Here is a 14694-nt window from a genome sequence, read left to right on the forward strand (position 1 = left end):
GTTGCCGCACTTTCGGGGCTTGGCAGCATGTAATTGCGCTCGATTGGCTATGATAGTTTCTAGCACGGTGTCGCGGACGGGAAGCATTAGCTGGCACACATCAAGATCCCGTTTTGCATGGTGACCTTGTCGAGAAGACGGCGCGCCAACATCCAGCTTCTGCAACAGCGACGGCCAACAATGAGTGACTGTCGCCACCTCCTCGATCGACGACTTCAAACCTTCAATCAACCAACAAGGAAGACTAAAAGCACGTAAAGATTCAGAACTGTATGGCAGACCTCAGCTTTTAAAATTGTTGCATCACAGGATTACAGCATCTTAGCATGAACCTTTGTTGCTCATTGTCCCAATTGCATTGCCAAGCAGGGTCCCTTCCTTTTCCGAAATGAACCCGAGTGTCGTTGAAATTCAAATGCCAGCATTAAAGTAATACAATTCGATTTCACTGCTTTAATTTCAAAGTTCAGTTAAAGTATTCATAGCTGGCTACAATATTTAGATTACACAAGCACAAATTAAGAGTGCGAGTTTTGTTAGCATATTTTAGCTTACCTGTGACTGCAGTTCAGCTTGGTACGTACTAAATTTTACTATTGTTAATTGTTCAGAATCATTTAATTCAAGTTCAAAGTTAAATCTCTTATTTCTAAATTGCATAGATTCAAGTAGCTTTTGACATGATTGTTGAGGTAGCCCAAGACTAACCGTATTTTACTGAATTTCGATATGCTTCAGAAACAATGCTGACTATTAATTTCAGTCACTAAACTAACTTTCAATTTTCCGGTTTTATTAATTCTTTTGCTAAATTAAGTAAGAGTGTAGTAAAATTTATTACTTCTGACAAACTTTCAGTTTTCACACTACACATGTCAATCTTAAATTACCACGCTTCTAGTGCTAAATATATGTGTAATAACCTTTCTTTTTCAGTTATTATAGTAACTGTCCATAGGACTGGTGACCGCAATTTCCCCCAAATCTCAATATCTAATTACCGTTAGTTAATTGTTAACGTAACGGCCGCACACTTATTTTCTTTATTAACTTTACACCTTTTCAAAATTAATTTCCCCAGTTTCATTTGCATTTTTCTTTTCATTTAGATGTAACCCTTTCCTCCCTCTTTACCGACACATTAACTTCGGTGACGATTGCTTTTCCCAAATTTCCATTAGGTACACGCAGTTTAATTTTTCACTGTCATTAAGGTCGATAAGTGAGGGGAAGGTTACATAATCACATCAGACATCACACAAAACTGTGGACCTCCAGCCCTGGATGGAACTGCTGCAATAAAGTAAGTATCCCCATGGATTTGTGAATCTGAGAAACGACTCACGGGGGCTGAAATTTTATGCCATGCTAAAAATAAGTAAATCTTGGTGCAACCACAAGTTGCCATGAACTATTGGAACTGAAAAACATCACATTTCAACTTCCAAGAAGCATTCTTTATTAACAATCAAATCTGAACTTCAGATCAATAAAATATCTTAAAATAGTTTATAACAACCCACATGGGAATATTAAAACTGGACATGAAATAATATATAATATATCTTATGCCATAGCAACCAATATTAAAATACATTACATAGTCAATAACAAACTGTATCAAAACTGTTACTCTTTGTCTATATATTACAGTCAGGTTGTAACTTTCCTTGAGGAGGAACTCTACATAAAGTTGGACATAGGGTGCCTCTACACTAAAAGCTGGAACCTGACTGTAAACACAGGCAAAGATGCCATTTTGTTACATTTTGTGACTGACTATGTAGGATGTATTTATCTACTGACAGCAATGACAAAGGGCAGATTTGATACCACAGTCCTAATATTGCCATGTGTGGTGTTATAGTGCTATTTTAAGATATTTGATGGTAGTTTGAAATTCAAAACTGGTTGTGAATAAAGAATTATTTGTCAGCACCTTCTGGTGGCTGAAATATGACATTTTTCAAATTCTTACAAGCTGTAGGGCACCAGAGTCATACAAAAACTGAGGAAAGATCACAAAATGTCAGTAACTTGGTATAAGCAAATTGATGGATAAGATGATGTGTTCTAATAGCTAAAAGTGCAGAATGCCAACTTGCAAGACAGACAGGAGTACCATGTCTGCATAGAATCTTCAATCCCAATTAAAGACTGTAGGTCTGATACAATGAGCAGTTAAGTTATAGTTATTAAGCCGTTTTCCACGCTTCTATATGCACCTCCACCAAAAAAAGAACACGGTGTAGAAAGTGTCTAATACAAATACATAAATACATACACACACACACACACACACACACACACACACACACACACACACACACACACAAACACACAAAAGGGGCACCTGATTGTCCTTTGTTGTGGTGACAAAAATGGAATCCAGCCACAAGAATTAAAATAAACTACCAAATCATGTTTAGCAACAACAATTCCTGGCACAAGTGAAATGAACACTGAAGTAAAAGAACAACAAAAACTGTTGTGAAAGTTAATGGATGCACTGATACATTCCATATCCCTGAAGTCCTCCGCCATAATAAAATCGTGAGAGGAGCAGGCACAAAGAAGGTTCACGATCAGTCAGACAGGTGGATATGTGGAGATCGGATGGAACAAATGGACAGTTTCAGTTGGTTGGTAATGACTTAGTTCACACGGTGAATAACTGACCACTAACAAAATCAAGAACACAGCTTAGGTTGTCGTGAAGTGTGATAAATCCATTCAGAGGGAAATCCAAATTGAGAATAATAAACAACCCAGGTTTAATTCTGAATGTCTGTATGACATGATAACCATTTCTTCCTAGAACTCAAGAGAGTGCCTGAGCCACCTCTGGCTGGGTATTCATTATCAGTATTGCACCGTGGCAATGTCAGCTCACACGTCAGCTGTGTCCTCCTTGGTGCTTTGGGACAACTTGCTGACTGAGCAGCCCAACTATGTCTGATGCATATCAACACCAATGCTAAGACTGGGTGGGGAATCAGATACGAATCCAATTCTCCCTTTAATTAGCATGTAGGGCCAGGTCTGGCCCTTGCCTGCACAGGAAAGATGTAAAGAGGTACCAAATCCCCGTCAAAGGGGCCTGTGGCGTTCCTTCTCTGCATGTGGCCTGCTTGGTCACTGATACCAGAGCTGTGGGCTTTGTGCTTCTGGAGTGCTGCAGGGGCCTACCTGAGGGGGCACGGCTGCCGGTACTGGTTGACGGAGTGGCAGAGATTCTGCCTCCACAGGCTACCAGCTTTACTCACTGTTGATATCCTTTTGTAACCAAAGGTGGGTACAGATGTCACGACAATGGTGGAGGTAGGCTGGTGGGCGGGTTTGTCGTAGTTGCTGTTGCATCTCTCAGCCCGAGTCAGCTGCAGGGTGGGGTGGGGTACAGGTGGGAGTGTGGCTGTTACAGCTTACAACACCCTGACCTGCTTCCAGTGACAGGCCACACACTCACAATCAACCCATGTTATAATATAGACGTAAGCTCAGGTAACTGGCTTGCTTGGTTACACACAGTAAGTCTCTGTACATGGTGCAGGTTAGTAAGTTAATGGACTACACTCACACACCACCTCTGCCATACAACACGTATTTTAGAGGTGCACCTATATTTTGGAAGGAAGCTAGTGAATGACACTCTGGAAGTGGCTGTCATCACATTTGTCTGCATCTGCATTTTAAATGTCCTAACCAGACACTCCACTTCAGAATTCAATTCTGAGTGGGATGGAACATTTATTAGATGTTCTATTCCATTATGTTTACAAAACTCTTGGGATGCAGATGCCGTATATTTAGAGCTGTTGTCAGAAACTATCCTGGAAAGATCTATTGCCAATATGGTGACTGCAGCCCAGATGGTAACTGATGTCACAGTACCACTTATGTATCTTTGCTACATACAGGAAGTTAGAGAGGGCATTGACAATTAGTGACTACATTGTTCACTGGAAGTCCAACATTCTTTACCAGAGCAGCTCATATAATGCTCTAAATGCAGTACCAGGGCTGCCTGGTTGCAGGCAAAGACCTGGCAATTCCAGAGCATATGTTCTATGGTGACGATGATACCATGCTGGTGCTTTTATTTTGCACATCCTCCAATGTCCTGTGTTTGGGAACTTCAGCATGTGGGAGTGGCAGAGTGTGGGTGTAATCAAATGATTTTGTAAGTACTACTCCTACACGGTCCCCGCTATAGTTAAAATTTTGAATACCGTGAATCTGTTGTTGATAATGTTCTGAAATACTGCAGGTGCATTTGAGGCCCCAAATGATAATCTACTACATACCAAATAGTGCATTAATTACTACAATCTGCTTAGTTATATCACCAACATGCAACTGAAAGTAAGCATCAGCAAGATCTATCTAGAAAAGTAAAGGCCCCTACCCAATTTAACTAACAATTCCTCTGGCCACAGTATTGGATACAAATCTATTATCAATTGTGCATTTATATCTACATCTATGCTCTGCAAACCACCATGAAGTACATGGAAGAGGGTATGTCCCATTGTACCATTATTAGGGTTTCCTCCCATTCCATTCATGCATGGATCACAACAAGAATGATTGTTTGAATGCCTCTGTGTGTGCTATAATTCTTCTAACCTTATTATCATAATTCCTATGTGAGTGATATGCAGTGGGTTGTAATATATTCCTAGAGTCACCATTTTAAGTTGGTTCTTGAAACTTAATAGATACTCTCAGGATAGTTTATATCATATTCAGGAGCCTACCAGTTTAGTTTCTTCAGTATCTCTGTGACACTCTCCCATGGATCAAAGAAACGTGTGACCATTCATGCTGCCCTTCTTTGTATATGTTTAATATCCCCCGTTAGTCCTATTTGGTATGGGTCCTACATGCTTGGGCAACATTCTAGAACTGGCCACACATGTGATTTATAAGGAATCACCTATGTAGACTGATTGCACTTCTGTAGTATTTTACCAATAAACTGAAGTCTAGCTACAGATTTACCCACAACTGTGCCTATGTGATCATTCTACTTCATATCACCACAAAGTGTTACACACTCATATTTGTATGAGTTGACAATCCAACAGTAACTCATTGACACTATAGACATAGGATACTGCATTTTTTCATTCTGTAAAGTGTACAGTTTCTCATTTTTTGAACATTTAAAGTATGTTGCCATTCTTTGCACCAATTTGAAATTTTATCAAGATCTGACTGAATATTTATGCTGCTTCTTTCAGACAGTACTTCATTACAGATAACTGCATCATCTGCAAAAAGTCTGAGGCTATTATTAATATTATCTAGAAGGTCATTATTATACAACATGGACAGCAAGGGTTCCAATGCACTTCCCTGGAACACACCCAAAGTTACTTTTGCATCTGACAATGATTCTCCATCCAAGATAACATGTTGTGTCCTCCCTACCAAAAAGTCCTCAATCCAGTCATAAATTTCACTTGATATCCCATATGATTGAACTTTTGACAATAAGCATAGGTGTGGTACTGAGCCAAATGCTTTTCAGAAATCACGAAATAATGCATTTACATGAGTGCCTTGATCCAAAGCTTTCAGTATGTCATGTGAGAAAAGTGTGAGTTGGGTTCCACATGATTGATGTTTTCGAAAACAGTGCTGGCTACAACAAATCAATGTCAAGGATACTAACAGTGGTTTTATGGTTCACTTCTACTACCCTTCTTCTATATGGGTGTGACATGTGCCTCTTTCCAAGAACTGGGCATCATTTTTTGTTCGAGAGATCTACGATACATTATAGTGAGCAGAGGGCCTAACTCGACCACAAATTCGGTACAGAATTTCACAGGAATTCCATCGGGGGCTGGAGCTTTATTCAGTTTTAACAATTTCAGCTGTTTCTCACCACCTGATTGACTTAAAATTACAGTTACACTTCCCATATACAAAAAGGGTGATAGAGAAATGCCAGATAACTATAACCAATATCAGTTGTCCCTATACTCGCCAAAATCATAGAAAGCTACTCACACACACAGATTTACGTGTATTTTGAGAGCTATAAATTACTTAATGACAGCTAGTTTAGATATAGAACTAATCAGTCAACTATAAAAGCTATTGAAATCCTGATAACTGAAATCCACAACGCTTTTGAAAGGAAACTGACCACCTGTGCAACACCCATTGACTAAAGCAAAGTATTTGATTCAGTATCACATGAGATAATTGTTAAAAAATTAGAATATTATGGTATTGCAGACAAACCACTTAATTTGTTTAAGTCATGCCTAAATAACAGGCAACAATGAAAGGTCAGATCTAATGAAAACTAAGAGAGGAATTCCACAGGGCTCCGTTCTTGGACCCTTCCTCTTAATTATCTATGTTAATGACTTCTCAAACTTTATAGCCTGCAAAAATGTTTTATATGCTGATGATATGGCCATGATCTCCATAGGTGAGAGTATGCAAGAGGTGGTAAACAAAAATAATGAACTTTTTGAAAAATGTAGGGTGTAGTGTATTGCTAAAGAGTTATGTTCAAACAACACAAAACTAGATGACATTTATTTTAATCTGAAGGCACAGAAAGCAGAAAATCACAGTGTCAAACTACTGGGACTAAAAATAGACCAAAGGCTCTCGTGGGACAACCATATAAGCTATCTGACAGGCAAACTTGCATGCATAATATTCCTGCTGTATAAACTAAGATATTCTGTCGGTAAAAGTTTATTGATGCTTTGCTACTATGCATTCTTTCAGTCACAGCTACAATATGGGATTCTGTTATGGGGTAATTCACCAGGCACAAACTGTGTATTCAAATGGCAAAAAAATAAAGCAATTAGATGTTTACAAGGATTGGGTCCAAGAGAAAGCTGCATGGAGCACTTACGTATATTAAACATAATGACACTCCCAAGTCTCTAATGTATAACTGCTTAATATACGTAAAAGAAAATATACAACAATTTATACAGAGAATTAATTTACATTTGCACAGCACTCGAAACAACTGCATGCTTGATATACCGTATTCTAGGCTGTCACTGACACACAACAGTCACGAACACCTAAGTCTAAAGTTATGTAATAAACTGCCACAACCTGTCAAAACCCACAACCACTTTAAATTTAAGGAGATATTAGACACATGGCTCAAAAATAAAGCATATTACTCAATTGAGGAATATCTCGGAAGTAATTTGAAAGGAATGTATAAACAATGAAATAATGTAAATATCATTAACTAAATGTGTAAAACCCTATAATTAATTCTTGAACATAAACTGTGTAATGATTATTGGTGAAATTGCTTGATTAGTAAGAAGTTTGTGTATTTATATGTATTTATGTATGTGAAAAATGATGAGGTGAGTAAATTATACAAATTACTAACAACTAATTGTATGCACAATGTAAATTATGTAATTAATTTTTCCCGAGGGCATGCAGCTTTACTGTATGATTAAATGATGATGGCATCCTATTGGGTAAAATATTCCGGAGGTAAAATAGTCCCCCATTCAGATCTCCCGGCAGTGACTACTCAAGAGGATATCGTTATCAGGAGAAAAAAAACTGGCGTTCTACGTATCGGAGCGTGGAATGTCAGATTCCTTAATCGGGCAGGTAGGTTAGAAAATTAAAAAAGGGCAATGGATAGGTTAAAGTTAGATATAGAGGGAATTAGTTAAGTTTGGTGGCAGGAGGAACAAGACTTCTGGTCAGGTGACTACAGGGTTATAAACACAAAATCAAATAGGGGTAGTGCAGGAGTAGGTTTAATAATGAATAGGAAAATAGGAATGCGGGTAAGCTACTACAAACAGCATAGTGAACGCATTATTGTGGCCAAGATAGATACGAAGCCCACACCTACTACAGTAGTACAAGTTTATATGCCAACTAGCTCTGCAGATGACGAAGAAATTGAAGAAATGTATGATGAAATAAAAGAAATTATTCAGATTGTGAAGGGAGACGAAAATTTAATAGTGATGGGTGACTGGAATTCGAGTGTAGGAAGAGGGAGAGAAGGAAACATAGTAGGTGAATATGGATTGGGGGACAGAAATGAAAGAGGAAGCCGCCTGGTAGAATTTTGCACAGAGCACAACATAATCATAACTAACACTTGGTTTAAGAATCATGAAAGAAGGTTGTATACATGGAAGAACCCTGGAGATACTAAAAGGTATCAGATAGATTATATAATGGTGAGACAGAGATTTAGGAACCAGGTTTTAAATTGTAAGACATTTCCAGGGGCAGATGTGGACTCTGACCACAATCTATTGGTTATGACCTGTAGATCAAAACTGAAGAAACTGCAAAAAGGTGGGAATTTAAGGAGATGGGACCTGGATAAACTAAAAGAACCAGAGGTTGTACAGAGATTCAGGGAGAGCATAAGGGAGCAATTGACAGGAATGGGGGAAATAAATACAGTAGAAGAAGAATGGGTAGCTTTGAGGGATGAAGTAGTGAAGGCAGCAGAGCATCAAGTAGGTAAAAAGACGAGGGCTAGTAGAAATCCTTGGGTAACAGAAGAAATATTGAATTTAATTGATGAACGGAGAAAATATAAAAATGCAGTAAGTGAAACAGGCAATAAGGAATACAAACGTCTCAAAAATGAGATCGACAGGAAGTGCAAAATGGCTAAGCAGGGATGGCTAGAGGACAAATGTAAGGATGTAGAGGCCTATCTCACTAGGGGTAAGATAATACCGCCTACAGGAAAATTAAAGAGACCTTTGGAGATAAGAGAACGACTTGTATGAATATCAAGAGCTTAGATGGAAGCCCAGTTCTAAGCAAAGAAGGGAAAGCAGAAAGGTGGAAGGAGTATATAGAGGGTCTATACAAGGGCAATGTACTTGAGGACAATATTATGGAAATGGAAGAGGATGTAGATGAAGATGAAATGGGAGATAAGATACTGCGTGAAGAGTTTGACAGAGCACTGAAAGACCTGGGTCGAAACAAGGCCCCCAGAGTAGACAATATTCCATTGGAACTACTGACGGCCGTGGGAGAGCCAGTCCTGACAAAACTCTACCATCTGGTGAGCAAGATGTATGAAACAGGCGAAATACCCTCAGACTTCAAGAAGAATATAATAATTCCAATCCCAAAGAAAGCAGGTGTTGACAGATGTGAAAATTACCGAACTATCAGTTTAATAAGTCACAGCTGCAAAATACTAATGCGAATTCTTTACAGACGAATGGAAAAACTGGTTGAAGCCGAAGACCATTTTGGATTCTGTAGAAATGTTGGAACACGTGAGGCAATACTGACCCTATGACTTATCTTAGAAGCTAGATCAAGGAAGGGCAAACCTATGTTTCTAGCATTTGTAGACTTAGAGAAAGCTTTTGACAATGTTGACTGGAATACTCTCTTTCAAATTCTGAAGGTGGCAGGGGTAAAATACAGGGAGAGAAAGGCTATTTACAATTTGTACAGAAACCAGATGGCAGTTATAAGAGTCGAGGGACATGAAAGGGAAGCAGTGGTTGGGAAGGGAGTGAGACAGGGTTGTAGTCTCTCCCCTATGTTATTCAATCTGTATATTGAGCAAGCAGTGAAGGAAACAAATGAAAAATTTGGAGTAGGTATTAAAATCCATGGAGAAGAAACAAAAACTTTGAGGTTCGCCGATGACATCGTAATTCTGTCAGAGACAGCAAAGGACTTGGAAGAGCAGTTGAATGGAATGGATAGTGTCTTGAAAGGAGGATATAAGATGAACATCAACAAAAGCAAAACGAGGATAATGGAATGTAGTCGAATTAAGTCGAGTGATGCTGAGGGAATTAGATTAGGAGATGAGACACTTAAAGTAGTGAAGGAGTTTTGCTATTTGGGGAGCAAAATAACTGATGATGGTCGAAGTAGGGTGGATATAAAATGTAGACTGGCAATGGCAAGGAAAGCGTTTCTGAAGAAGAGAAATTTGTTAACATCGAGTATAGATTTAAGTGTCAGGAAGTCATTTCTGAAAGTATTTGTATGGAGTGTAGCCATGTATGGAAGTGAAACATGGACGATAAATAGTTTGGACAAGAAGAGAATAGAAGCTTTCGAAATGTAGTGCTACAGAAGAATGCTGAAGATTAGATGGGTAGATCATATAACTAATGAAGTATTGAATAGGATTGGGGAGAAGAGAAGTTTGTGGCACAACTTGACCAGAAGAAGGGATCGGTTGGTAGGACATGTTCTGAGGCATCAAGGGATCACCAATTTAGTATTGGAGGGCAGCGTGGAGGGTAAAAATCGTACAGAGAGACCAAGAGATGAATACACTAAGCAGATTCAGAAGGATGTAGGTTGCAGTAGGTACTGGGAGATGAAGAAGCTTGCACAGGATAGAGTAGCATGGAGAGCTGCATCAAACCAGTCTCAGGACTGAAGATCACAACAACAACAACAACAAAATTGTAAAAATTAGCAACAACTATACTCTTATGAAATATGTGAAATGTATTTTGATGAACCCAACTGCATGTTAAACATGCTGAATGGTTAATAAATAAACATATGAAACATAATACTTATTTCATTCATCTTTTTGGTGATACAAGGATTAAATTGCGTTAATTCTCCTGGGTTTTCCTTTGTAAAGGAACGTTTGAAAAAGGAGTTAAGGATTTCTGCTTTTGCTTTGATACCCTCAATTCCACTTCCTGTCTCATTCGCTACACACTGGACACTTAACTTTGGTGCCACTAACACCCTTTACATATGATCAGAATTTCTTTGGATTTTGTGAAATGTCATTTGACAATATTCTGCTACAATAGTCATTGAGGACATCATGCATTGCTCTCTTGACAGCCAACAACCCTACACTTTGTTTCACACTTATTATGCAGTAATCTTTGTTTCTTTAGAAGTTTCTTTACAGTGACTGTACACCATGGAGGTTCCCTCCCATTATGAACTGTTCTACTCAGTACATGTCAGTGCAGCACATGGTCAACTATTCTTTTAAACTTGAGCCAGAGTTCCTCTACACGCTCCTGCCCTGTGCTGAGAGCTTCAATGTGCTCATTGAGAGATGACACTACTGATTTTTTATCTCATTTACTGAACATATATATATCTTCCTGCTTGTTTTAGTCATCTTTTGCACTTTGGTAATCATTGTTGCCACAACTGCACCATCACTGATACCTGTTTCGATGCGGACATCCTCAAAGAGGTCAGGTGTATTAGTTGCCATTAGATCCAATATACATATACATACATATACAATACCAATATGTATTTCCATCATGAGTAGGGTTGCTAACTATCTGTTCTAGGTAGTTTTCAGAAAAGACATTTTGTAAAGTTTCACATGATGTGTTATCACATCCACCACTAACGAAACTGTAATTTTACCAATTAATTGCTTCATGATTAAAGTTTCCACCAATGATTACAGTACAATTGGGGAATTTATATACAAGTGGACTGAAATTTTCTCTGAAGCTTTTGGTTACATCAGGAGATGAGTCTGGTGGGTGATAAAAGGATCCAACTATCATTTTATGCCCTCCCCTGACACTGAGTCTTGTCCAAACAATCTCACATGCAGCTGCAATTTCTGTCTTGGTGGATTTGAGTTTTTTGTCTACTGCGACAAATACACCACCTCCACTTCCCATGTGCCTATTCTTTTGACATACACTTAAATTTTCCACAAAAATCTTGCTGCTATCAATTTCAGGTTTCAACCAGCTTTCTGTACTAGTGTTATGTGTGCTTTACTGCTTTTCATGAGTGCTTCAAACTCTGGCATGTTGCCGAATGTTCCGGCAGTTTACTATCAGGATTTTAATACTCTCACTCACAGGAGGCATTTCTTTTGATCTTACACTGATACTTCTGGATTTACTACAGCTATTATTATGTGGACTGGATGGAGAGTCACCTAACCTGAAAAACCCTTGTGTGCATTCCACACACTCTTACCTACCTGAGGAGCAGCCTCTGACATGTAGTGCACACCTGACCTATTTAGGGGGACCCTACAGGTCTCGACTCTATAGAGCAAGTACAGGCATTTGCAGCTTAGCTTGTTGCAGAACTTTCAAAGTCTCTGGTTCAGTCATCCCACTATACTCAGAACCAAATGGCCATGATCAGTTCTGGGGACAATGCTGCAAATTGTGAGCTTTGTTGAAACTCCACACTCAAGATCGGTCTTCTCAAACATCTCTGCCAGTTGCTGGAATGACCTAACAATGACTTCGGAGCCCAGTTGACAGGTATCATTTGTTCCAATGTGTGCCACAGTCTGCAGTTGGTTGCACCCTGTTCCCTCAATGGCTGCTAGAATAGCCTCTTCAACATGTTGAATGAGACAAGCAGGCATATACACTGAGAGCACCTGGTATTCTTTCCTGTCCCTTTTTGCCCTTTGCTTAAGGGGTATGATCATTTGCCGTATGTTTGAATTGGTGACAATTAATAGACCCCTACCCTTTTGCTTTCCCTCCTTCTGACACTGGACAAAACAGGTTTCTCCACAACAGTTGAAGTGTGTCCCACTAGGTCATTTTCAGTGAGAGACAGCACCTCAAACATTCAAACATGTTGGTTAGGGGAATTGGTACAACATCCTGCGCCCTCCCTGATCCCCATCCACCTTGTACAAGACACCTAGATCTGCCATTGACACACCACTCGCACTTCAGTGGACAGGTAATGACAGATCCTGTGCTTTCTGCAGAGGAGACAGGATCCACACAAGAGGATAGCTTTTGAGGTACCTCTGGTACAAGTATCACACGCACATGACTCATGGGAGCTCTTCCAACTCACCAATTTGCAGCAGCTGTCAATCATTTGACAGAGGTCATAGCACTTTTCAACAGTTTATGAATGTCAACCAACTCATCCCAACAGCTGGGTAGCTTCATCCACAAGGCACAATATTTTGGCAAGATGACTTCTTGCCATCTTCAAGTGTTCTTGGTGTTTGATTGATCTTTGATGGATGCTGACTTTATATAACCTCCACTTCTCTCACACAGCCTCCGTCTGGGCACTTCCGAGCGGTTCGCGGCTGGTGGTGGGGGAAGGGCGGTGCTGGGTGGTGGGGGAAGCGTGGCGCCCTGCAACAGATCACGGGCCGCAGTCCTTCCACGGCTACGGCTGCTTGCGGAACTCTGCCATCGTGTTGACAGTGCTTCTTCTTCTTCTTCTTCTTCTTCTTCAGGTGTCCTGACAGGAGCGGATCTCCGTGTAGACAGTCATTGTGTTTTAATCATACTCAAAGCTGGATCCCAGGCTTTGCTTAAGCTTCAAGATTTCTGTATGCCGGGAAAACCTCAGATCACAACTCATCGTGTGTTTGAGAGCAGCACTCACAGTGGGTCTGCATTCTGGCTGGTGCAATGTATTACAAAGCAGTGGATAAAGGACTTCAAATTAAACCAGCTGATTATCTTTTTATCTGTAGAGCTAAAAAGTTGCTGATTCCCTATAAGAACTAAAGCAGATACACAAAACAATATTTCTATTAAGACAAGACAAAAACCTGCGGTAAAAATTACAAGTTACCTAAAGCAAATTCAAAAACCAAGTTAATTAATGACATATGTGGATTATATATGGGGCTACTCCTCTTAATGGAAAACTAGATGTAACACACAATGTTAGTTAGAAAATTTGCTACAGTAACTAAACCACAAACCGTGATCTGTTACATATTGCTCGTAGATTATACAAAGTACAATGGTAGCTTCCAAAAATTCTCAACAATACACCTTTATTTGCACTGACATACACTGAAATTCAGAGGTGATGTATATTTTGACTGAACATACCAAAAATGCTGATTTGCTATGAATTAAATTACATATCTAAAACATTTGTACCATTAACTTATGAACATATAGTTTTGTAAGTGCCCAAAAGTTCTGAAACTACCCTGTTTCTTATGTAATTGTACAATAAAATTAGAGAAAAATTGCTCGAACAGTCCACAGGTATACTGCTGGTTCATAGCGTCCAACGGGCACAATATTTCGGCGATCAGACATGTCGCCATCGTCAGGTGCGCTGACAAACTGAGCTCCTGAGGGCGGGCGGCCGAATTAAATCGCCTCTCCCCACAGGCCGCTCTCTTCGCCGTCTGCGCCCGCGTGCTGGCGGTCGCAAAGACGTGGGCGTCGGAATCTGTCGTAGTGTTGATGTGCTCGCTACGTCCGCCCTGGTCGCCAGTTCGTACTTCTCGTACTTCTTGCTGATAGTCTTCTTAATTACATTCAGTGCCGGGTCCCAAGCCTTGCTGAGATTGTAGCCGCAATCTCGGTTGGTGCGAATTTTGATAGCCTCCCTTATAACGCTGTCCCAATATTTAGAGGTCTGAGCCAGGATCTTGGTATGCTCATAATCCATCTCGTGTTTCTTGGAAAAACAGTGCTCTGCTACTGCCGACTTATTTGGATATTTCAGTCGAGTGTGCCTTTGACGTTCTCGGCAACGATCTTCGATGGTGCATACTGTTTTTAGCTAAAGCATCTGGCGTGACTGCATTACCAGATGACTAGTGCTTGGTAATTCTGATGACAATGTTGATTGATTGTGAATGTCTGACTTATAAATAATACATCAAATACAGTTAAGTAATAATTTCTACACCACTGGGTAGATGAACACAATCATGTTGATGACCACAATGTTGACTACTAGCAA

Source organism: Schistocerca americana, chromosome 7, assembly GCF_021461395.2.
Source record: "Schistocerca americana isolate TAMUIC-IGC-003095 chromosome 7, iqSchAmer2.1, whole genome shotgun sequence".
Classification (NCBI taxonomy): Eukaryota; Metazoa; Arthropoda; class Insecta; order Orthoptera; family Acrididae; genus Schistocerca; species Schistocerca americana.